The sequence below is a fragment of the Amia ocellicauda genome, chromosome 14 (assembly GCF_036373705.1).
Source record: "Amia ocellicauda isolate fAmiCal2 chromosome 14, fAmiCal2.hap1, whole genome shotgun sequence".
Classification (NCBI taxonomy): Eukaryota; Metazoa; Chordata; class Actinopteri; order Amiiformes; family Amiidae; genus Amia; species Amia ocellicauda.
Window position 1 is genome coordinate 22,258,941 of NC_089863.1, and position 24,276 is coordinate 22,283,216.

The window sequence follows — 24,276 nt, forward strand, 5'->3', positions numbered from 1 at the left end:
GCGCATGTATTGACTTGATCTTTTCAAATGACCAAGATAGAGTCAGGGGGACAGTAGTTAGAGAACCAATGGCAAATTGTGATCACAATATGGTTGTCTTTGAGGCATTCTTTCAAAAAACAAGGTCCAAGTCTAAAACAATGGTCTACAATTTTAGAAAAGCAAACCTTGAAGGTATGAGACGGCACTTAGAAGAGGTAGACTGGAGCACACTGGATACAGAGTTAGTTGAAAATGCATGGGTATATTTTAAGAATATACTACTCGAGGCTCAGGAGCAATTTAAACCAAAACTTAGCAAATTGAGGAACAAAAATCATTGGCCAAAATGGTATAATAGAGGTATGCAAAAAATATAAAGAGGAAGACAATGTTGTATAGCACATACAAAAGGGATGGTGACGAAACAAAATACATAGAATATGTTGAGCTGCAAAGAGATCTTAAGAAAGGGATCAGGAAAGCAAAGAGGGAATTAGAAAGAAAAATAGCTCTTGGAGCTCAAACCAATGCAAAGAGCTTTTTTCAATATCACAACAGCAAGCGGTTAATAAAGGAGGAGGTGAAACAGATAAAGGGCAAAAACGGAGGTATCTTGGAAAACGAACAAGATGTGGCACATATTCTAAATGAGTATTTCACAGAGGTTTTTACAAAAGAAAAAACAGATGACATGCCACAGGTTGACAATCAGTCCAGTCAATCCCTAAGAGAGATCAGGATAAATGAGGAGGAGGTACTAAAGGGACTAGCAGAATTAAAAACAAACAAATCACCTGGGCCAGATGGGATATTTCCAAAAGTACTTCAAGAAAATAGGTGGCTCAGCAGATACAATCTTGGCAGCACAGGCTATTCAGAGGGACTTAGATAATATTCAGTTGTGGGCTGACACCTGGCAAATGCAATTCAATGTGGACAAGTGCAAGGTAATACATGCAGGTAACAAAAATGTCCACTATAATTACACTATGGGAGGTACAGATCTACATGAAGTAACGCATGAGAAAGACCTAGGAGTCTATGTGGACTCCTCACTTTCTCCATCCAAGCAATGTGGGGAAGCAATAAAGAAGGCAAACAGAATGCTAGGGTATATTGTCAAAAGTGTAGAATTTAAAACAAGGGCAGTCATGTTAAGTCATGTACAATGCGCTAGTTAGACCTCATCTGGAATACTGTGTACAGTTCTGGGCACCACACTTCAAAAAGGATATTGCTGCCTTAGAGGCAGTTCAGAGGAGAGCAACCAGACTTATTCCAGGTCTTCAAGGGAAAGTCCTACTCGGAGAGACTGAGAGAACTGAACCTTTTCACCCTGGTACAGAGGAGACTACCCGGGGACAGAAATGGAAATTGGGCTTCAAGGCATTCAAAACGGAATACAGGAGACACTTCTTTACACAGAGAGTAGTCACAATCTGGAATAAACTACCCAGCGATGTGGTTGAAGCTGAAAGTTTGGGAACATTTAAAAATGGTCTGGAAAGGATCCTTGGATCACTTCGATATTAATGAACACCAAACGAGCACGATGGGTCGAATGGTCCCCTCTCGTTTGTTAACTCTCTTATGTTCTTAAAAGTATCTGAAGCAGCATGAAAGAGCACACTAGGCAGCTGAGAACAGACAGAGAGGGGAGTGTATATTGCGTTGGCTGGGAATCGAACCCGGGTCAACTGCTTGGAAGGCAGCTATGCTAACCACTATACCACCAACGCTTAGAAACTGCTTCCCCACAATATCTCACTGTGGTCGAACATGATTCCAGGATTGCAAAGTGGCAGGCAATTCGTTTTCCAAATTGCAATCGGTGAACATTTGGGAAGCCCTGCGATATCAGCAGTTTCCTGTTCCTGAGTGCGGAAGGAAAATGTCCATTAGCATCTTTCCAGATTGCACTTTATTCAGACCTTTCCGAAATGAAACAAAACCAAAGTTGAAACATAGACGAGGATGGTTTCGATCCATCGACCTCTGGGTTATAGGCCCAAAACGCTTCTGCTGCGCCACTCTGCTCCTTGGGCACTCACCCACCTGTTAACGTCACAGCCATTCCTATATTGCATATTGCAAGCAATACTAGTTTGCAAAGCCCTGCGTTATTTCCACTTTCCTGTTCAAGACTGCACACCGAGCTTCTCCATGCGCTGGAGCAGCTTTCCAGGTTTCAGTGCCTTCACATTTCACCCTGTATGTGCTGTGGGAAGCATCATGTCAATTGTTTTGAACTAAGCGGATCGGGGCTCAGTTTGAGCTCAGTTCCGAGCTTAAAAATGACCGTGCTTCTGAGCAGCTGGGACTCAAAGCGACACTCCCTGGCTTAGGAACCCAGTGTCTGATCCACTAGGACACGGGGGCTCAGCCAGACAGTATCGGAAAATGGAAATAAATAAATAAATTAATATATAAAAAGATGCTGGGCGTTACACAATAGACACCAGGTAAAGAAGTGAATAGTTACAGGAACTGTCACGTAAGCTCCTCAACTTGAACCGGGCACATACGAACTCCTGTGAAATAACACGAGATGGATAACTACCCCTTCTCTGCTGCAGCAGAATGTGACTACCTATTGCACAGATTACAATCAAATCAAGAAAGAGAGCAGGCTTTGTCGGATGCGCCAGCCAGGAATCGAACCCGAGTCACAAGAATGGGAATCTTGTATGATACCACTACACCACTGGCGCTGCTGGGGAAGCTCTGGCTTGCGTCCTTGAAGCAAATTCATAGAAAGCGTCCCATGGGGCAAGATGATGTCTTAATGATTATCCTTATTAGTCTGTTATCGATCTGCTTAATACGTACCTAGCCAATCACTACATCACAGGTGCAGAGACAATCAGTATGAAGGCGAACACGATTTCGTTAACGTGTGCCCATTTACAAGTTCAATGAATGTATACAAAAATAGAGCAGATCTGGGTTTTCCTCTGAAACATTAAGGACTGGTTTCATAAATGCGTCCATAAGTCCATAAACGCCACGAGTGCAACTCTATTGTAGCTGCTGTTACTGTACAATTCATCGTGATACGTGTGTGTTTTATTTCAGCTGTAACTCGCCCTGGTTAAGCACGTCTACGGTGTAATTTAAAAATATTACAGAAATTGTCGTTTGCAGTTACAAATCTGTAGTAAGAGTAATACGTTAAGGGAGTCAAGTTCAGCAATTTAAAATACAAATCTACTAGCACATATCTTGATAAAGATTACAATAATAAATATAATAATAATACATAGCAAATATTTATTTTAGTGTTGCACATGGAAAGTTTTAATACAGTAACTTCTGAATATAATGTTGTCTATACCCTTTTAGCTATTCGTAATATCTCTTAACAGAAACGTGTATTTATTATGCTGTCTCCAATCATCTAAAGCATACAGAATAAGACAGCCACAAAAGTCCTTTCCACACCAGGCTCTATCGCTCGTAGTGTTGCTTTCTGTCTTCATTTTTAAAACGAAACACAAAACCAAACCCACAATCGCTCCGCTCCTCCCACAACAGGGGGTGGACTTCCGACACTGGCCTGGTTTTCCTGTGGCGCTTTATTAAAACAACAAAAGATAACAGTATGTCTCTGTCATTATCAACTGCTTGTGTTGGTGTAGCTTTGAAATTGTTTATTGAGGTCCCGCAATGTTTGGGGTGTAATGCAGAGTAATGTAAAAGTAAAGTAACTAATTACATTCTCCAGGAAGTAATAAGTAAAGTGTTTAGTTACTTTTGATATGAGTAACGAGTACAATGTAAGACATTACTTTTTGTGAGTAACGACCCCAACACTGCTCTTTTCCTTCTCTTTTGGCTTGTTTGTTTGTTGTTGAAGGAGATACAAAGTTTGAGAGTGTCTCGTTTTATTTCTGAAATATAACTCCCAGAAAGTATGGTCTTTGTGTTCTTGAAATTGAATAACCTAAAAAAAAAGAAATGGTCCAATGAATTGCCGAAGAAAAGTCTAGCCGCTGTATTCTGGAATGAAGAAAAAAATGAAATGACAAGGGCAATCAAAGCAAGTAAGACAGTAGGCTGTGTGGCATACGCTAGCCAGAAATCGAACGCAACTCACAAGAACAGGAACCTTGTATGATACCACTACACCACTGGCGCTGCGGGGAAGCTCTAGATTCTGTCACCGAAGCAAATGCACAAGACATATAAAACGCGTCCCCTGGGGCACAATGGTCTTTTAATAATTATCTGTAATAATCTGCAGTCGAACTGCTTAATACGTACCTAGCTAATCACTACATCACAGGCGCATGGTTGTCATTCGGGGAAAATATGTGTTCACGAATGTTCATCGGAGTGGTTGTCATGCTAAGAGGTCAGTTGGAGTAGAGGGAGCTGGCCATGCCGTGCCTCGTTGGCGCAGTAGGTAGCGCGTCAGTCTCATAATCTGAAGGTGGTGAGTTCGACCCTCACACGGGGCAAGCACTCTTCCTTTATCTTTGAGTTCTACCACACTGATCTCCAGCTGCAGAAAAAAGGCGCACACCTGTGCAATAAAGTGGTTGCTTGCGCTGTCTGAAGAAATTCATGGCAAAATGCCAAATCCTGGGATGGAACAAGGGACCTTTAGATGTTCAGTCTATCGCTCCCCCAACTGAGCTATTTCGGCCATTGGTGAGATGACGTCGTGATCCCAAAAGTCAAAGTGAAGGAAGCCCTGGCAGAACACAGTCATTGAAAAGTTCATTTTTTTCCATGACGTCGGCAACGACTCAGTTTGATCACTGCAACACAAGTCAGGATGGCCGAGTGGTGTAACGTGCTGCGTGCAGGTCATCGTCTCCTGTAGAGGCTTGGCTTTGAATCCCACCTCTGACAAGGGTCCTTTTACCACTCAGGAGCACACACTTACCCGTGCTGGCGACAAGGACAACAAGAGTTGAGGACTGTGTTGAAAACGACATTACACAAAGAATTCAATGTTGAAAGAAATACATCAATACATAAATCAATGGACATGTATTTATTCATTGATTGATTGACTTCAACATGTCTTAATTTAGTCGCTGTACCCACAAAGCAACACTCAGCATAGTGGAGGCTATAGCTCGGCGTTATTGCGTGTACCTTACATGTATCACCCCTGGCACCTGGCCCTGATAACTCCCTACTTTTTGACCACAGTCTGTCTGTGACTTCAACCCGAGAAGTAAAAATGATGCACATAAGGCGCTTGCAATCTCGTTGTTTCAATCACATATCACAGTGGATGCGTACACACAGTGTTTCTCGGAGATTGCTGGGACAGTAAGGAATGTGTTCCTTGCTTTACATGTCATCTAGCGCACAGTAGCTTTTTCTCCTTCTTTTTGCCCATATCATCCACATATTGTGCCTTTGGGGAACGCCTCCGAAACAGATTTAGAATGCTCTGAGATTCAAGAAACGACAGTGCAACTCTTTTCCAGGGTTGTGGGTAACGCGTTACTAAGTAACGCATTACAGTAATGTTATTACTTTTGGTAGTAACGAGTAACGTAACGTGGTATGGTTCCAAAAGGAGTAATAATTTTACAGTTACTGATTCCTTTTTTTTGTTCTCGTTACTGCATTACACATTGTAACGATATGGTCTTAATAAGGACGATAAGGACGTCTATGTCGTACATTAAAAATATTAGAAAAACTGTCGTTTGCAGTTACAAATCTGTAGTAAGAGTAATAAGTTAAAGGAGTCAATTTGAGACATTTAAAATGCAGATCTACTAGCACATATCTTGATGATGATTACAATAATAACAATAATAAAAATAAATAGCAAAGATGTATTTTAGTGTTGCACGTTTTCTTATGGTAACGTAATGCTTGTCTGAGTATAATGTTGTCTATACACGTTTAGCTACTGCTAATATCTCTTAACAGAAACGTGTATTTATTATGCTGTCTCCAATCATCTAAAGCACAAAGAATAAAACAGCCACAAAAGTCCTTTCCACACCAGGCTCTATCGCTCGTAGTGTTGCTTTCTGTCTTCATTTTTAAAACGAAACACAGAACCAAACCCACAATCGCTCCGCTCCTCCCACAACAGGGGGTGGACTTCCGACACTGGCCTGGTTTTCCTGTGGCGCTTTATTAAAACAACAAAAGATAACAGTATGTCTCTGTCATTATCAACTGCTTGTGTTGGTGTAGCTTTGAAATTGTTTATTGAGGTCCCGCAACGTTTGGGGTGTAATGCAGAGTAATGTAAAAGTAAAGTAACTAATTACATTCTCCATGAAGTAATAAGTAAAGTGTTTAGTTACTTTTGATATGAGTAACGAGTACAATGTAAGACATTACTTTTTCTGAGTAACGACCCCAACACTGCTCTTTTCCTTCTCTTTTGGCTTGTTTGTTTGTTGTTGAAGGAGATACAAAGTTTGAGAGTGTCTCGTTTTATTTCTGAAATATAACTCCCAGAATGTATGGTCTTTGTGTTCTTGAAATTGAATAACCTCAAAAGAAAGAAATGGTCCAATGAATTGCCGAGGAAAAGTCTAGCCGCTGTATTCTGGAATGAAGAAAAAAATGAAATGACAAGGGCAATCAAAGCAAGTAAGACAGTAGGCTGTGTGGCATACGCTAGCCAGAAATCGAACGCAACTCACAAGAACAGGAGCCTTGTATGATACCACTACACCACTGGTGCTGCGGGGAAGCTCTAGATTCTGTCACCGAAGCAAATGCACAAGACATATAAAACGCGTCCCCTGGGGCACAATGGTGTTTTAATAATTATCTGTAATAATCTGCAGTCGAACTGCTTAATACGTACCTTGCTAATCACTACATCACAGGCGCATGGTTGTCATTCGGGGAAAATATGTGTTCACGAATGTTCATCGGAGTGGTTGTCATGCTAAGAGGTCAGTTGGAGTAGAGGGAGCTAGCCATGCCGTGCCTCGTTGGCGAAGTAGGTAGCACGTCAGTCTCATAAACTGAAGGTGGTGAGTTCGACCCTCACACGGGGCAAGCACTCTTCATTTATCTTTGAGTTCTACCACACTGATCTCCAGCTGCAGAAAAAAGGCGCACACCTGTGCAATAAAGTGGTTGCTTGCGCTGTCTGAAGAAATTCATGGCAAAATGCCAAATCCTGGGATGGAACAAGGGACCTTTAGATGTTCAGTCTATCGCTCCCCCAACTGAGCTATTTCGGCCATTGGTGAGATGACGTCGTGATCCCAAAAGTCAAAGTAAAGGAAGCCCTGGCAGAACACAGTCATTGAAAAGTTCATTGTTTTCCATGACGTCGGCAATGACTCAATTTGATCACTGCAGCACAAGTCAGGATGGCCGAGTGGTGTAAGGTGCTGCGTGCAGGTCATCGTCTCCTGTAGAGGCTTGGCTTTGAATCCCACCTCTGACAAGGGTCCTTTTACCACTCAGGAGCACACACTTACCCGTGCTGGCGACAAGGACAACAAGAGTTGAGGACTGTGTTGAAAACGACATTACACAAAGAATTCAATGTTGAAAGAAATACATCAATACATAAATCAATGGACATGTATTTATTCATTGAGTGATTGACTTCAACATGTCTTAATTTAGTCACTGTACCCACAAAGCAACACTCAGCATAGTGGAGGCTATAGCTCGGCGTTATTGCGTGTACCTTACATGTATCACCCCTGGCACCTGGCCCTGATAACTCCCTACTTTTTGACCACAGTCTGTCTGTGACTTCAACCCGAGAAGTAAAAATGATGCACATAAGGCGCTTGCAATCTCGTTGTTTCAATCACATATCACAGTGGATGCGTACACACAGTGTTTCTCGGAGATTGCTGGGACAGTAAGGAATGTGTTCCTTGCTTTACATGTCATCTAGCGCACAGTAGCTTTTTCTCCTTCTTTTTGCCCATATCATCCACATATTGTGCCTTTGGGGAATGCCTCTGAAACAGATTTAGAATGCTCTGAGATTCAAGAAACGACAGTGCAACTCTTTTCCAGGGTTGTGGGTAACGCGTTACTAAGTAACGCATTACAGTAATGTTATTACTTTTGGTAGTAACGAGTAACGTAATGTGGTATGTTTCCAAAAGGAGTAATAATATTACAGTTACTGATTCCTTTTTTTGTTCTCGTTACTGCATTACACATTGTGACGATATGGTCTTAATAAGGACGATAAGGACGTCTATGTCATACATTAAAAATATTAGAAAAACTGTCGTTTGCAGTTACAAATCTGTAGTAAGAGTAATAAGTTAAAGGAGTCAAGTTGAGACATTTAAGATGCAGATCTACTAGCACATATCTTGATGATGATTACAATAATAACAATAATAAAAATAAATAGCAAAGATGTATTTTAGTGTTGCACGTTTTCTTATGGTAACGTAATGCTTGTCTGAGTATAATGTTGTCTATACACGTTTAGCTACTGCTAATATCTCTTAACAGAAACGTGTATTTATTATGCTGTCTCCAATCATCTAAAGCACAAAGAATAAAACAGCCACAAAAGTCCTTTCCACACCAGGCTCTATCGCTCGTAGTGTTGCTTTCTGTCTTCATTTTTAAAACGAAACACAAAACCAAACCCACAATCGCTCCGCTCCTCCCACAACAGGGGGTGGACTTCCGACACTGGCCTGGTTTTCCTGTGGCGCTTTATTAAAACAACAAAAGATAACAGTATGTCTCTGTCATTATCAACTGCTTGTGTTGGTGTAGCTTTGAAATTGTTTATTGAGGTCCCGCAACGTTTGGGGTGTAATGCAGAGTAATGTAAAAGTAAAGTAACTAATTACATTCTCCAGGAAGTAATAAGTAAAGTGTTTAGTTACTTTTGATATGAGTAACGAGTACAATGTAAGACATTACTTTTTGTGAGTAACGACCCCAACACTGCTCTTTTCCTGCTCTTTTGGCTTGTTTGTTTGTTGTTGAAGGAGATACAAAGTTTGAGAGTGTCTCGTTTTATTTCTGAAATATAACTCCCAGAAAGTATGGTCTTTGTGTTCTTGAAATTGAATAACCTCAAAAGAAAGAAATGGTCCAATGAATTGCCGAAGAAAAGTCTAGCCGCTGTATTCTGGAATGAAGAAAAAAATGAAATGACAAGGGCAATCAAAGCAAGTAAGACAGTAGGCTGTGTGGCATACGCTAGCCAGAAATCGAACGCAACTCACAAGAACAGGAACCTTGTATGATACCACTACACCACTGGCGCTGCGGGGAAGCTCTAGATTCTGTCACCGAAGCAAATGCACAAGACATATAAAACGCGTCCCCTGGGGCACAATGGTCTTTTAATAATTATCTGTAATAATCTGCAGTCGAACTGCTTAATACGTACCTAGCTAATCACTACATCACAGGCGCATGGTTGTCATTCGGGGAAAATATGTGTTCACGAATGTTCATCGGAGTGGTTGTCATGCTAAGAGGTCAGTTGGAGTAGAGGGAGCTGGCCATGCCGTGCCTCGTTGGCGCAGTAGGTAGCGCGTCAGTCTCATAATCTGAAGGTGGTGAGTTCGACCCTCACACGGGGCAAGCACTCTTCCTTTATCTTTGAGTTCTACCACACTGATCTCCAGCTGCAGAAAAAAGGCGCACACCTGTGCAATAAAGTGGTTGCTTGCGCTGTCTGAAGAAATTCATGGCAAAATGCCAAATCCTGGGATGGAACAAGGGACCTTTAGATGTTCAGTCTATCGCTGCCCCAACTGAGCTATTTCGGCCATTGGTGAGATGACGTCGTGATCCCAAAAGTCAAAGTGAAGGAAGCCCTGGCAGAACACAGTCATTGAAAAGTTCATTGTTTTCCATGACGTCGGCAACGACTCAATTTGATCACTGCAACACAAGTCAGGATGGCCGAGTGGTGTAAGGTGCTGCGTGCAGGTCATCATCTCCTGTAGAGGCTTGGCTTGAATCCCACCTCTGACAAGGGTCCTTTTACCACTCAGGAGCACACACTTACCCGTGCTGGCGACAAGGACAACAAGAGTTGAGGACTGTGTTGAAAACGACATTACACAAAGAATTCAATGTTGAAAGAAATACATCAATACATAAATCAATGGACATGTATTTATTCATTGATTGATTGACTTCAACATGTCTTAATTTAGTCGCTGTACCCACAAAGCAACACTCAGCATAGTGGAGGCTATAGCTCGGCGTTATTGCGTGTACCTTACATGTATCACCCCTGGCACCTGGCCCTGATAACTCCCTACTTTTTGACCACAGTCTGTCTGTGACTTGAACCCGAGAAGTAAAAATGATGCACATGGGCGCTTGCAATCTCGTTGTTTCAATCACATATCTCAGTGGATTCGTACACACGGTGTTTCTCGGAGATTGCTGGGACAGTAACGAATGTGTTCCTTGCTTTACATGTCATCTAGCGCACAGTAGCTTTTTCTCCTTCTTTTTGCCCATATCATCCACATATTGTGCCTTTGGGGAACGCCTCCGAAACAGATTTAGAATGCTCTGAGATTCAAGAAACGACAGTGCAACTCTTTTCCAGGGTTGTGGGTAATGCGTTACTAAGTAACGGTATGGTATTACTTTTGGTAGTAACGAGTAACGTAACGTGGTATGGTTCCAAAAGGAGTAATAATATTACAGTTACTGATTCCTTTTTTTTGTTCTCGTTACTGCATTACACATTGTAACGATATGGTCTTAATAAGGACGATAAGGACGTCTATGTCGTACACTAAAAATATTAGAAAAACTGTTGTTTGCAGTTACAAATCTGTAGTAAGAGTAATAAGTTAAAGGAGTCAAGTTGAGACATTTAAGATGCAGATCTACTAGCACATATCTTGATGATGATTACAATAATAACAATAATAAAAATAAATAGCAAAGATGTATTTTAGTGTTGCACGTTTTCTTATGGTAACGTAATGCTTGTCTGAGTATAATGTTGTCTATACACGTTTAGCTACTGCTAATATCTCTTAACAGAAACGTGTATTTATTATGCTGTCTCCAATCATCTAAAGCACAAAGAATAAAACAGCCACAAAAGTCCTTTCCACACCAGGCTCTATCGCTCGTAGTGTTGCTTTCTGTCTTCATTTTTAAAACGAAACACAGAACCAAACCCACAATCGCTCCGCTCCTCCCACAACAGGGGGTGGACTTCCGACACTGGCCTGGTTTTCCTGTGGCGCTTTATTAAAACAACAAAAGATAACAGTATGTCTCTGTCATTATCAACTGCTTGTGTTGGTGTAGATTTGAAATTGTTTATTGAGGTCCCGCAACGTTTGGGGTGTAATGCAGAGTAATGTAAAAGTAAAGTAACTAATTACATTCTCCAGGAAGTAATAAGTAAAGTGTTTAGTTACTTTTGATATGAGTAACGAGTACAATGTAAGACATTACTTTTTGTGAGTAACGACCCCAAACACTGCTCTTTTCCTTCTCTTTTGGCTTGTTTGTTTGTTGTTGAAGGAGATACAAAGTTTGAGAGTGTCTCGTTTTATTTCTGAAATATAACTCCCAGAAAGTATGGTCTTTGTGTTCTTGAAATTGAATAACCTCAAAAGAAAGAAATGGTCCAATGAATTGCCGAAGAAAAGTCTAGCCGCTGTATTCTGGAATGAAGAAAAAAATGAAATGACAAGGGCAATCAAAGCAAGTAAGACAGTAGGCTGTGTGGCATACGCTAGCCAGAAATCGAACGCAACTCACAAGAACAGGAACCTTGTATGATACCACTACACCACTGGCGCTGCGGGGAAGCTCTAGATTCTGTCACCGAAGCAAATGCACAAGACATATAAAACGCGTCCCCTGGGGCACAATGGTCTTTTAATAATTATCTGTAATAATCTGCAGTCGAACTGCTTAATACGTACCTAGCTAATCACTACATCACAGGCGCATGGTTGTCATTCGGGGAAAATATGTGTTCACGAATGTTCATCGGAGTGGTTGTCATGCTAAGAGGTCAGTTGGAGTAGAGGGAGCTGGCCATGCCGTGCCTCGTTGGCGCAGTAGGTAGCGCGTCAGTCTCATAATCTGAAGGTGGTGAGTTCGACCCTCACACGGGGCAAGCACTCTTCCTTTATCTTTGAGTTCTACCACACTGATCTCCAGCTGCAGAAAAAAGGCGCACACCTGTGCAATAAAGTGGTTGCTTGCGCTGTCTGAAGAAATTCATGGCAAAATGCCAAATCCTGGGATGGAACAAGGGACCTTTAGATGTTCAGTCTATCGCTCCCCCAACTGAGCTATTTCGGCCATTGCTGAGATGACGTCGTGATCCCAAAAGTCAAAGTGAAGGAAGCCCTGGCAGAACACAGTCATTGAAAAGTTCATTGTTTTCCATGACGTCGGCAACGACTCAATTTGATCACTGCAACACAAGTCAGGATGGCCGAGTGGTGTAAGGTGCTGCGTGCAGGTCATCGTCTCCTGTAGAGGCTTGGCTTGAATCCCACCTCTGACAAGGGTCCTTTTACCACTCAGGAGCACACACTTACCCATGCTGGCGACAAGGACAACAAGAGTTGAGGACTGTGTTGAAAACGACATTACACAAAGAATTCAATGTTGAAAGAAATACATCAATACATAAATCAATGGACATGTATTTATTCATTGATTGATTGACTTCAACATGTCTTAATTTAGTCGCTGTACCCACAAAGCAACACTCAGCATAGTGGAGGCTATAGCTCGGCGTTATTGCGTGTACCTTACATGTATCACCCCTGGCACCTGGCCCTGATAACTCCCTACTTTTTGACCACAGTCTGTCTGTGACTTGAACCCGAGAAGTAAAAATGATGCACATGGGCGCTTGCAATCTCGTTGTTTCAATCACATATCACAGTGGATGCGTACACACGGTGTTTCTCGGAGATTGCTGGGACAGTAACGAATGTGTTCCTTGCTTTACATGTCATCTAGCGCACAGTAGCTTTTTCTCCTTCTTTTTGCCCATATCATCCACATATTGTGCCTTTGGGGAACGCCTCCGAAACAGATTTAGAATGCTTGAGATTTAAGAAACGACAGTGCAACTCTTTTCCAGGGTTGTGGGTAACGCGTTACTAAGTAACGCATTACAGTAATGTTATTACTTTTGGTAGTAACGAGTAACGTAACGTGGTATGGTTCCAAAAGGAGTAATAATATTACAGTTACTGATTCCTTTTTTTTGTTCTCGTTACTGCATTACACATTGTAACGATATGGTCTTAATAAGGACGATAAGGACGTCTATGTCGTACATTAAAAATATTAGAAAAACTGTCGTTTGCAGTTACAAATCTGTAGTAAGAGTAATAAGTTAAAGGAGTCAAGTTGAGACATTTAAGATGCAGATCTACTAGCACATATCTTGATGATGATTACAATAATAACAATAATAAAAATAAATAGCAAAGATGTATTTTAGTGTTGCACGTTTTCTTATGGTAACGTAATGCTTGTCTGAGTATAATGTTGTCTATACACGTTTAGCTACTGCTAATATCTCTTAACAGAAACGTGTATTTATTATGCTGTCTCCAATCATCTAAAGCACAAAGAATAAAACAGCCACAAAAGTCCTTTCCACACCAGGCTCTATCGCTCGTAGTGTTGCTTTCTGTCTTCATTTTTAAAACGAAACACAAAACCAAACCCACAATCGCTCCGCTCCTCCCACAACAGGGGGTGGACTTCCGACACTGGCCTGGTTTTCCTGTGGCGCTTTATTAAAACAACAAAAGATAACAGTATGTCTCTGTCATTATCAACTGCTTGTGTTGGTGTAGCTTTGAAATTGTTTATTGAGGTCCCGCAACGTTTGGGGTGTAATGCAGAGTAATGTAAAAGTAAAGTAACTAATTACATTATCCAGGAAGTAATAAGTAAAGTGTTTAGTTACTTTTGATTTGAGTAACGAGTACAATGTAAGACATTACTTTTTGTGAGAAACGACCCCAACACTGCTCTTTTCCTTCTCTTTTGGCTTGTTTGTTTGTTGTTGAAGGAGATACAAAGTTTGAGAGTGTCTCGTTTTATTTCTGAAATATAACTCCCAGAAAGTATGGTCTTTGTGTTCTTGAAATTGAATAACCTCAAAAGAAAGAAATGGTCCAATGAATTGCCGAGGAAAAGTCTAGCCGCTGTATTCTGGAATGAAGAAAAAAATGAAATGACAAGGGTAATCAAAGCAAGTAAGACAGTAGGCTGTGTGGCATACGCTAGCCAGAAATCGAACGCAACTCACAAGAACAGGAACCTTGTATGATACCACTACACCACTGGCGCTGCGGGGAAGCTCTAGATTCTGTCACCGAAGCAAATGCACAAGACATATAAAACGCGTCCCCTGGGGCACAATGGTCTTTTAATAATTATCTGTAATAATCTGCAGTCGAACTGCTTAATACGTACCTAGCTAATCACTACATCACAGGCGCATGGTTGTCATTCGGGGAAAATATGTGTTCACGAATGTTCATCGGAGTGGTTGTCATGCTAAGAGGTCAGTTGGAGTAGAGGGAGCTGGCCATGCCGTGCCTCGTTGGCGCAGTAGGTAGCGCGTCAGTCTCATAATCTGAAGGTGGTGAGTTCGACCCTCACACGGGGCAAGCACTCTTCCTTTATCTTTGAGTTCTACCACACTGATCTCCAGCTGCAGAAAAAAGGCGCACACCTGTGCAATAAAGTGGTTGCTTGCGCTGTCTGAAGAAATTCATGGCAAAATGCCAAATCCTGGGATGGAACAAGGGACCTTTAGATGTTCAGTCTATCGCTCCCCCAACTGAGCTATTTCGGCCATTGGTGAGATGACGTCGTGATCCCAAAAGTCAAAGTGAAGGAAGCCCTGGCAGAACAGTCATTGAAAAGTTCATTGTTTTCCATGACGTCGGCAACGACTCAATTTGATCACTGCAGCACAAGTCAGGATGGCCGAGTGGTGTAAGGTGCTGCGTGCAGGTCATCGTCTCCTGTAGATGCTTGGCTTTGAATCCCACCTCTGACAAGGGTCCTTTTACCACTCAGGAGCACACACTTACCCGTGCTGGCGACAAGGACAACAAGAGTTGAGGACTGTGTTGAAAACGACATTACACAAAGAATTCAATGTTGAAAGAAATACATCAATACATAAATCAATGGACATGTATTTATTCATTGATTGATTGACTTCAACATGTCTTAATTTAGTCGCTGTACCCACAAAGCAACACTCAGCATAGTGGAGGCTATAGCTCGGCGTTATTGCGTGTACCTTACATGTATCACCCCTGGCACCTGGCCCTGATAACTCCCTACTTTTTGACCACAGTCTGTCTGTGACTTGAACCCGAGAAGTAAAAATGATGCACATGGGCGCTTGCAATCTCGTTGTTTCAATCACATATCACAGTGGATGCGTACACACGGTGTTTCTCGGAGATTGCTGGGACATTAACGAATGTGTTCCTTGCTTTACATGTCATCTAGCGCACAGTAGCTTTTTCTCCTTCTTTTTGCCCATATCATCCACATATTGTGCCTTTGGGAAACGCCTCCGAAACAGATTTAGAATGCCCTGAGATTCAAGAAACGACAGTGCAACTCTTTCCAGGGTTGTGGGTAACGCGTTACTAAGTCTGAGTTGTAGAACCACGTGGGAAATTAGTGGAGAAGTCGCGGAGATAAAGCAAATAGAACTTTAATGGAGCCGGCTCGGAAGCTCCACGTCAGAAATAATTCCTTCAGTGAGACTTAATGTTTACAAACATGAGTACAACTTTATAGGAAAAATGACGTAACATCTTATGGCCGTTCATCCAATCAGAAGATACAGGTCCGGGTCCGTTTTACGATCTGTCCTCCCGTGAAGAGGTGATGGATCCAAAGCAGATGTCCGTCTTTGATGTGCACTAGGAAGATGCGATCCCACGGTCGTCATTTACCTAGTGTCAATCGTTCTTTAACAGAAACAATTCCTGCCTATCTGGAGAAACGATTAAGTCATAAACAAATTCTCAGGAGACAGCTCTAGGCTATTTTGGCACTGTGTAATCTTTCATTACTGACAGGAGTTTCTAACAAATCGACCTTGTTGACCCTTTACTTGTCCTGCTAAATCGAATGTGCTCAGTCTGTATACAAAACTACTTCTAATGCTAGTATTAATATAAAACATTATATAATAATCACAAAACACTTTCTTCAACTTCCAAAAAGAGTCTTCAGAGAGTTAGTTGAAAATGCATGGGTATATTTTAAGAATATACTACACGAGGCTCAGGAACAATTTGTACCAAAACTTAGCAAATTGAGGAACAAAAAACATTGGCCAAAATGGTTTAATAGAGGTATGCAAAAAATATAAAGAGGAAGACAATGTTGTATAGCACATACAAAAGGGATGGTGACGAAACAAAATACATAGAATATGTTGAGCTGCAAAGAGATCTTAAGAAAGGGATCAGGAAAGCAAAGAGGGAATTAGAAAGAAAAATAGCTCTTGGAGCTCAAACCAATGCAAAGAGCTTTTTTCAATATCACAACAGCAAGCGGTTAATAAAGGAGGAGGTGAAACAGATAAAGGGCAAAAACGGAGGTATCTTGGAAAACGAACAAGATGTGGCACATATTCTAAATGAGTATTTCACAGAGGTTTTTACAAAAGAAAAAACAGATGACATGCCACAGGTTGACAATCAGTCCAGTCAATCCCTAAGAGAGATCAGGATAAATGAGGAGGAGGTACTAAAGGGACTAGCAGAATTAAAAACAAACAAATCACCTGGGCCAGATGGGATATTTCCAACAGTACTTCAAGAAAATAGGTGGCTCAGCAGATACAATCTTGGCAGCACAGGCTATTCAGAGGAACTTAGATAATATTCAGTTGTGGGCTGACACCTGGCAAATGCAATTTAATGTGGACAAGTGCAGGTAACAAAAATGTCCACTATAATTACACTATGGGAGGTACAAATCTACATGAAGTAACGCATGAGAAAGACCTAGGAGTCTATGTGGACTCCTCACTTTCTCCATCCAAGCAATGTGGGGAAGCAATAAAGAAGGCAAACAGAATGCTAGGGTATATTGTCAAAAGTGTAGAATTTAAAACAAGGGCAGTCATGTTAAGACTGTACAATGCGCTAGTTAGACCTCATCTGGAATACTGTGTACAGTTCTGGGCACCACACTTCAAAAAGGATATTGCTGCCTTAGAGGCAGTTCAGAGGAGAGCAACCAGACTTATTCCAGGTCTTCAAGGGAAAGTCCTACTCGGAGAGACTGAGAGAACTGAACCTTTTCACCCTGGTACAGAGGAGACTACCCGGGGACAGAAATGGAAATTGGGCTTCAAGGCATTCAAAACGGAAAACAGGAGACACTTCTTTACACAGAGAGTAGTCACAATCTGGAATAAACTACCCAGCGATGTGGTTGAAGCTGAAAGTTTGGGAACATTTAAAAATGGTCTGGAATGGATCCTTGGATCACTTCGATATTAATGAACACCAAACGAGCAAGATGGGTCGAATGGTCCCCTCTCGTTTGTTAACTCCCTTATGTTCTTAAAAGTGTCTGAAGCAGCATGAAAGAGCACACAAGGCAGCTGAGAACAGACAGAGAGGGGAGTGTATATTGCGTTGGCCGGTAATCGAACCCGTGTCAACTGCTTGGAAGGCAGCTATGCTAATCACTATACCACCAACGCTTAGAAACTGCTTCCCCACAATATCTCACTGTGGTAGAACATGATTCCAGGATTGCAAAGTGGCAGGCAATTTGTTTTCCAAATTGCAATCGGTGAACATTTGGGAAGCCCTGCGATATCTGCAGTTTCCTGTTCCTGAGTGCGGAAGGAAAATGTCCATTAGCATCTTTCCAGATTGCACTTTATTCAGACCTTTCCGAAATGAAACAAAACCAAAGTTGAAACATAGCAGAGGATGGTTTCGATCCATCGACCTCTGGGTTATGGGCCCAGCACGCTTCCGCTGCGCCACTCTGCTCCTTGGGCACACACCCACCTGTTAACGTCACAGCCACTCCTATATTGCATATTGCAAGCAATACAAGTTTGCAAAGCCCTGCGTTATTTCCACTTTCCTGTTCAAGACTGCACACCGAGCTTCTCCATGCGCTGGAGCAGCTTTCCAGGTTTCAGTGCCTTCACATTTCACCCTGTATGTGCTGTGGGAAGCATCATGTCAATTGTTTTGAACTAAGCGGATCGGGGCTCAGTCTGAGCTCAGATCCGAGCTTAAAAATGACAGTGCTTCTGAGCAGCTGGGACTCAAAGCCACACTCCCTGGCTTAGGAACCCAGTGTCTGATCCACTAGGACACGGGGGCTCAGCCAGACAGTATCGGAAAATGGAAATAAATAAATAAATAAATAAATAAATAAAAAGATGCTGCGCGTTACACAATAGACACCAGGTAAAGAAGTGAATAGTTACAGGAACTGTCACGTAAGCTCCTCAACTTGAAATGGGCACATACGAACTCCTGTGAAATAACACGAGATGGATAACTACCCCTTCTCTGCTGCAGCAGAATGTGACTACCTATTGCGCAGATTACAATCAAATCAAGAAAGAGAGCGGGCTGATAATAACCTCAAAAGAAAGAAATGAAAATTCAGTCAATTGCTAAAGAAGAGTCTTGCCGCTGCATTCTGGAATGAAGAAAAGAATGAAATGACAAGTACAATCAAATCAAGAAAGAGAGCGGGCTGTGTCGGATGCGCCAGCCGGGAATCGAACCAGAGTCACAAGAATGGGACTCTTGTATGATACCACTACACCACTGGCGCTGCTGGGGAAGCTCTGGCTTGCGTCCTTGAAGCAAATTCATAGAAAGCGTCCCATGTGGCAAGATGATGTCTTAATGATTATTTTTATTAGTCTGTTGTCGATCTGCTTAATACGTACCTAGCCAATCACTACATCACAGGTGCAGAGACAATCAGTATGAAGGCGAACACGATTTCGTTAACGTGTGCCCATTTACAAGTTTAATGAATGTATACATAAATAAAGCAGATCTGGGTTTTCCTCTGAAACATTAAGGACTGGTTTCATAAATGCGTCCATAAGTCCATAAACGCCACGAGTGCAACTCTATTGTAGCTGCTGTTACTGTACAATTCATCGTGATACGTGTGTGTTTTATTTCAGCTGTAACTCACCCTGGTTAAGCACGTCTACGGTGTAATTTAAAAATATTACAGAAATTGTCGATTGCAGTTACAAATCTGTAGTAAGAGTAATACGTTAAGGGAGTCAAGTTCAGCAATTTAAAATACAAATCTACTAGCACATATCTTGATAAAAATTACAATAATAACAATAATAATAATACATAGCAAATATTTATTTTAGTGTTGCACATGGAAAGTTTTCTTACAGTAACTTCTGAATATAATGTTGTCTATACCCTTTTAGCTATTCGTAATATCTCTTAACAGAAACGTGTATTTATTATGCTGTCTCCAATCATCTAAAGCACAAAGAATAAAACAGCCACAAAAGTCCTTTCCACACCAGGCTCTATCGCTCGTAGTGTTGCTTTCTGTCTTCATTTTTAAAACGAAACACAAAACCAAACCCACAATCGCTCCGCTCCTCCCACAACAGGGGGTGGACTTCCGACACTGGCCTGGTTTTCCTGTGGCGCTTTATTAAAACAACAAAAGATAACAGTATGTCTCTGTCATTATCAACTGCTTGTGTTGGTGTAGCTTTGAAATTGTTTATTGAGGTCCCGCAACGTTTGGGGTGTAATGCAGAGTAATGTAAAAGTAAAGTAACTAATTACATTATCCAGGAAGTAATAAGTAAAGTGTTTAGTTACTTTTGATTTGAGTAACGAGTACAATGTAAGACATTACTTTTTGTGAGTAACGATCCCAAACACTGCTCTTTTCCTTCTCTTTTGGCTTGTTTGTTTGTTGTTGAAGGAGATACAAAGTTTGAGAGTGTCTCGTTTTATTTCTGAAATATAACTCCCAGAAAGTATGGTCTTTGTGTTCTTGAAATTGAATAACCTCAAAAGAAAGAAATGGTCCAATGAATTGCCGAAGAAAAGTCTAGCCGCTGTATTCTGGAATGAAGAAAAAAATGAAATGACAAGGGTAATCAAAGCAAGTAAGACAGTAGGCTGTGTGGCATACGCTAGCCAGAAATCGAACGCAACTCACAAGAACAGGAACCTTGTATGATACCACTACACCACTGGCGCTGCGGGGAAGCTCTAGATTCTGTCACCGAAGCAAATGCACAAGACATATAAAACGCGTCCCCTGGGGCACAATGGTCTTTTAATAATTATCTGTAATTATCTGCAGTCGAACTGCTTAATACATACCTAGCTAATCACTACATCACAGGCGCATGGTTGTCATTCGGGGAAAATATGTGTTCACGAATGTTCATCGGAGTGGTTGTCATGCTAAGAGGTCAGTTGGAGTAGAGGGAGCTGGCCAATGCGTGGTTTGTTGGCGCAGTAGGTAGCGCGTCAGTCTCATAATCTGAAGGTGGTGAGTTCGACCCTCACACGGGGCAAGCACTCTTCCTTTATCTTTGAGTTCTACCACACTGATCTCCAGCTGCAGAAAAAAGGCGCACACCTGTGCAATAAAGTGGTTGCTTGCGCTGTCTGAAGAAATTCATGGCAAAATGCCAAATCCTGGGATGGAACAAGGGACCTTTAGATGTTCAGTCTATCGCTCCCCCAACTGAGCTATTTCGGCCATTGGTGAGATGACGTCCTGATCCCAAAAGTCAAAGTGAAGGAAGCCCTGGCAGAACACAGTCATTGAAAAGTTCATTGTTTTCCATGACGTCGGCAACGACTCAATTTGATCACCGCAACACAAGTCAGGATGGCCGAGTGGTGTAAGGTGCTGCGTGCAGGTCATCGACTCCTGTAGAGGCTTGGCTTTGAATCCCACCTCTGACAAGGGTCCTTTTACCACTCAGGAGCACACACTTACCCGTGCTGGCGACAAGGACAACAAGAGTTGAGGACTGTGTTGAAAACGACATTACACAAAGAATTCAATGTTGAAAGAAATACATCAATACATAAATCAATGGACATGTATTTATTCATTGATTGATTGACTTCAACATGTCTTAATTTAGTCGCTGTACCCACAAAGCAACACTCAGCATAGTGGAGGCTATAGCTCGGCGTTATTGCGTGTACCTTACATGTATCACCCCTGGCACCTGGCCCTGATAACTCCCTACTTTTTGACCACAGTCTGTCTGTGACTTGAACCCGAGAAGTAAAAATGATGCACATGGGCGCTTGCAATCTCGTTGTTTCAATCACATATCACAGTGGATGCGTACACACGGTGTTTCTCGGAGATTGCTGGGACAGTAACGAATGTGTTCCTTGCTTTACATGTCATCTAGCGCACAGTAGCTTTTTCTACTTCTTTTTGCCCATATCATCCACATATTGTGCCTTTGGGGAACGCCTCCGAAACAGATTTAGAATGCTCTGAGATTCAAGAAACGACAGTGCAACTCTTTTCCAGGGTTGTGGGTAACGCGTTACTAAGTAACGCATTACAGTAATGTTATTACTTTTGGTAGTAACGAGTAACATAACATGGTATGGTTCCAAAAGGAGTATTAATATTACAGTTACTGATTCCTTTTTTTTGTTCTCGTTACTGCATTACACATTGTAACGATATGGTCTTAATAAGGACGATAAGGACGTCTATGTCGTACATTAAAAATATTAGAAAAACTGTCGTTTGCAGTTACAAATCTGTAGTAAGAGTAATAAGTTAAAGGAGTCAAGTTGAGACATTTAAGATGCAGATCTACTAGCACATATCTTGATGATGATTACAATAATAACAATAATAAAAATAAATAGCAAAGATGTATTTTAGTGTTGCACGTTTTCTTATGGTAACGTAATGCTTGTCTGAGTATAATGTTGTCTATACACATTTAGCTACTGCTAATATCTCTTAACAGAAACGTGTATTTATTATGCTGTCTCCAATCATCTAAAGCACAAAGAATAAAACAGCCACAAAAGTCCTTTCCACACCAGGCTCTATCGCTCGTAGTGTGGCTTTCTGTCTTCATTTTTAAAACGAAACACAAAACCAAACCCACAATCGCTCCGCTCCTCCCACAACAGGGGGTGGGCTTCCGACACTGGCCTGGTTTTCCTGTGGCGCTTTATTAAAACAACAAAAGATAACAGTATGTCTCTGTCATTATCAACTGCTTGTGTTGGTGTAGCTTTGAAATTGTTTATTGAGGTCCCGCAACGTTTGGGGTGTAATGCAGAGTAATGTAAAAGTAAAGTAACTAATTACATTCTCCAGGAAGTAATAAGTAAAGTGTTTAGTTACTTTTGATATGAGTAACGAGTACAATGTAAGACATTACTTTTTGTGAGAAACGACCCCAACACTGCTCTTTTCCTTCTCATTTGGCTTGTTTGTTTGTTGTTGAAGGAGATACAAAGTTTGAGAGTGTCTCGTTTTATTTCTGAAATATAACTCCCAGAAAGTATGGTCTTTGTGTTCTTGAAATTGAATAACCTCAAAAGAAAGAAATGGTCCAATGAATTGCCAAGGAAAAGTCTAGCCGCTGTATTCTGGAATGAAGAAAAAAATGAAATGACAAGGGCAATGAAAGCAAGTAAGACAGTAGGCTGTGTGGCATACGCTAGCCAGAAATCGAACGCAACTCACAAGAACAGGAACCTTGTATGATACCACTACACCACTGGCGCTGCGGGGAAGCTCTAGATTCTGTCACCGAAGCAAATGCACAAGACATATAAAACGCGTCCCCTGGGGCACAATGGTCTTTTAATAATTATCTGTAATAATCTGCAGTCGAACTGCTTAATACGTACCTAGCTAATCACTACATCACAGGCGCATGGTTGTCATTCGGGGAAAATATGTGTTCACGAATGTTCATCGGAGTGGTTGTCATGCTAAGAGGTCAGTTGGAGTAGAGGGAGCTGGCCATGCCGTGCCTCGTTGGCGCAGTAGGTAGCGCGCCAGTCACATAATCTGAAGGTGGTGAGTTCGACCCTCACACGGGGCAAGCACTCTCCCATTATCTTTGAGTTCTACCACACTGATCTCCAGCTGCAGAAAAAAGGTGCACACCTGTGCAATAAAGTGGTTGCTTGCGCTGTCTGAAGAAATTCATGGCAAAATGCCAAATCCTGGGATGGAACAAGGGACCTTTAGATGTTCAGTATATCGCTCCCCCAACTGAGCTATTTCGGCCATTGGTGAGATGACGTCGTGATCCCAAAAGTCAAAGTGAAGGAAGCCCTGGCAGAACACAGTCATTGAAAAGTTCATTGTTTTCCATGACGTCGGCAACGACTCAATTTGATCACTGCAGCACAAGTCAGGATGGCCGAGTGGTGTAAGGTGCTGCGTCTCCTGTAGATGCTTGGCTTTGAATCCCACCTCTGACAAGGGTCCTTTTACCACTCAGGAGCACACACTTACCCGTGCTGGCGACAAGGACAACAAGAGTTGAGGACTGTGTTGAAAACGACATTACACAAAGAATTCAATGTTGAAAGAAATACATCAATACATAAATCAATGGACATGTATTTATTCATTGATTGATTGACTTCAACATGTCTTAATTTAGTCGCTGTACCCACAAAGCAACACTCAGCATAGTGGAGGCTATAGCTCGGCGTTATTGCGTGTACCTTACATGTATCACCCCTGGCACCTGGCCCTGATAACTCCCTACTTTTTGACCACAGTCTGTCTGTGACTTGAACCCGAGAAGTAAAAATGATGCACATGGGCGCTTGCAATCTCGTTGTTTCAATCACATATCACAGTGGATGCGTACACACGGTGTTTCTCGGAGATTGCTGGGACAGTAACGAATGTGTTCCTTGCTTTACATGTCATCTAGCGCACAGTAGCTTTTTCTCCTTCTTTTTGCCCATATCATCCACATATTGTGCCTTTGGGGAACGCCTCCGAAACAGATTTAGAATGCCCTGAGATTCAAGAAACGACAGTGCAACTCTTTTCCAGGGTTGTGGGTAACGCGTTACTAAGTCTGAGTTGTAGAACCACGTGGGAAATTAGTGGAGAAGTCGCGGAGATAAAGCAAATAGAACTTTAATGGAGCCGGCTTGGAAGCTCCACGTCAGAAATAATTCCTTCAGTGAGACTTAATGTTTACAAACATGAGTACAACTTTATAGGAAAAATGACGTAACATCTTATGGCCGTTCATCCAATCAGAAGATACAGGTCCGGGTCCGTTTTACGATCTGTCCTCCCGTGAAG

General features: G+C 41.8%; 10 non-coding genes across 10 annotated transcripts; 7 read left to right on the forward strand and 3 right to left on the reverse strand.

The window, feature by feature from the left end:
* Nucleotides 1-1,649: 1,649 nt before the first annotated feature.
* Nucleotides 1,650-1,721, reverse strand: trnag-ucc (transfer RNA glycine (anticodon UCC)). Its single transcript has one exon. It is a non-coding gene; the product is annotated as a tRNA-Gly (tRNA).
* A 901-nt stretch (nucleotides 1,722-2,622) lies between these two features.
* trnag-ccc (transfer RNA glycine (anticodon CCC)) lies at nucleotides 2,623-2,693 on the reverse strand. Its single transcript has one exon. It is a non-coding gene; the product is annotated as a tRNA-Gly (tRNA).
* Nucleotides 2,694-4,369: 1,676 nt separating this feature from the next.
* Nucleotides 4,370-4,442, forward strand: trnam-cau (transfer RNA methionine (anticodon CAU)). The gene has a single exon. It is a non-coding gene; the product is annotated as a tRNA-Met (tRNA).
* Nucleotides 4,443-6,905: 2,463 nt separating this feature from the next.
* trnam-cau (transfer RNA methionine (anticodon CAU)) lies at nucleotides 6,906-6,978 on the forward strand. The gene has a single exon. It is a non-coding gene; the product is annotated as a tRNA-Met (tRNA).
* A 2,462-nt stretch (nucleotides 6,979-9,440) lies between these two features.
* Nucleotides 9,441-9,513, forward strand: trnam-cau (transfer RNA methionine (anticodon CAU)). The gene has a single exon. It is a non-coding gene; the product is annotated as a tRNA-Met (tRNA).
* A 2,454-nt stretch (nucleotides 9,514-11,967) lies between these two features.
* On the forward strand, nucleotides 11,968-12,040 carry trnam-cau (transfer RNA methionine (anticodon CAU)). Its single transcript has one exon. It is a non-coding gene; the product is annotated as a tRNA-Met (tRNA).
* A 2,460-nt stretch (nucleotides 12,041-14,500) lies between these two features.
* On the forward strand, nucleotides 14,501-14,573 carry trnam-cau (transfer RNA methionine (anticodon CAU)). Its single transcript has one exon. It is a non-coding gene; the product is annotated as a tRNA-Met (tRNA).
* A 3,309-nt stretch (nucleotides 14,574-17,882) lies between these two features.
* Nucleotides 17,883-17,954, reverse strand: trnam-cau (transfer RNA methionine (anticodon CAU)). Its single transcript has one exon. It is a non-coding gene; the product is annotated as a tRNA-Met (tRNA).
* A 2,482-nt stretch (nucleotides 17,955-20,436) lies between these two features.
* Nucleotides 20,437-20,509, forward strand: trnam-cau (transfer RNA methionine (anticodon CAU)). The gene has a single exon. It is a non-coding gene; the product is annotated as a tRNA-Met (tRNA).
* A 2,462-nt stretch (nucleotides 20,510-22,971) lies between these two features.
* trnam-cau (transfer RNA methionine (anticodon CAU)) lies at nucleotides 22,972-23,044 on the forward strand. The gene has a single exon. It is a non-coding gene; the product is annotated as a tRNA-Met (tRNA).
* Nucleotides 23,045-24,276: the final 1,232 nt, after the last annotated feature.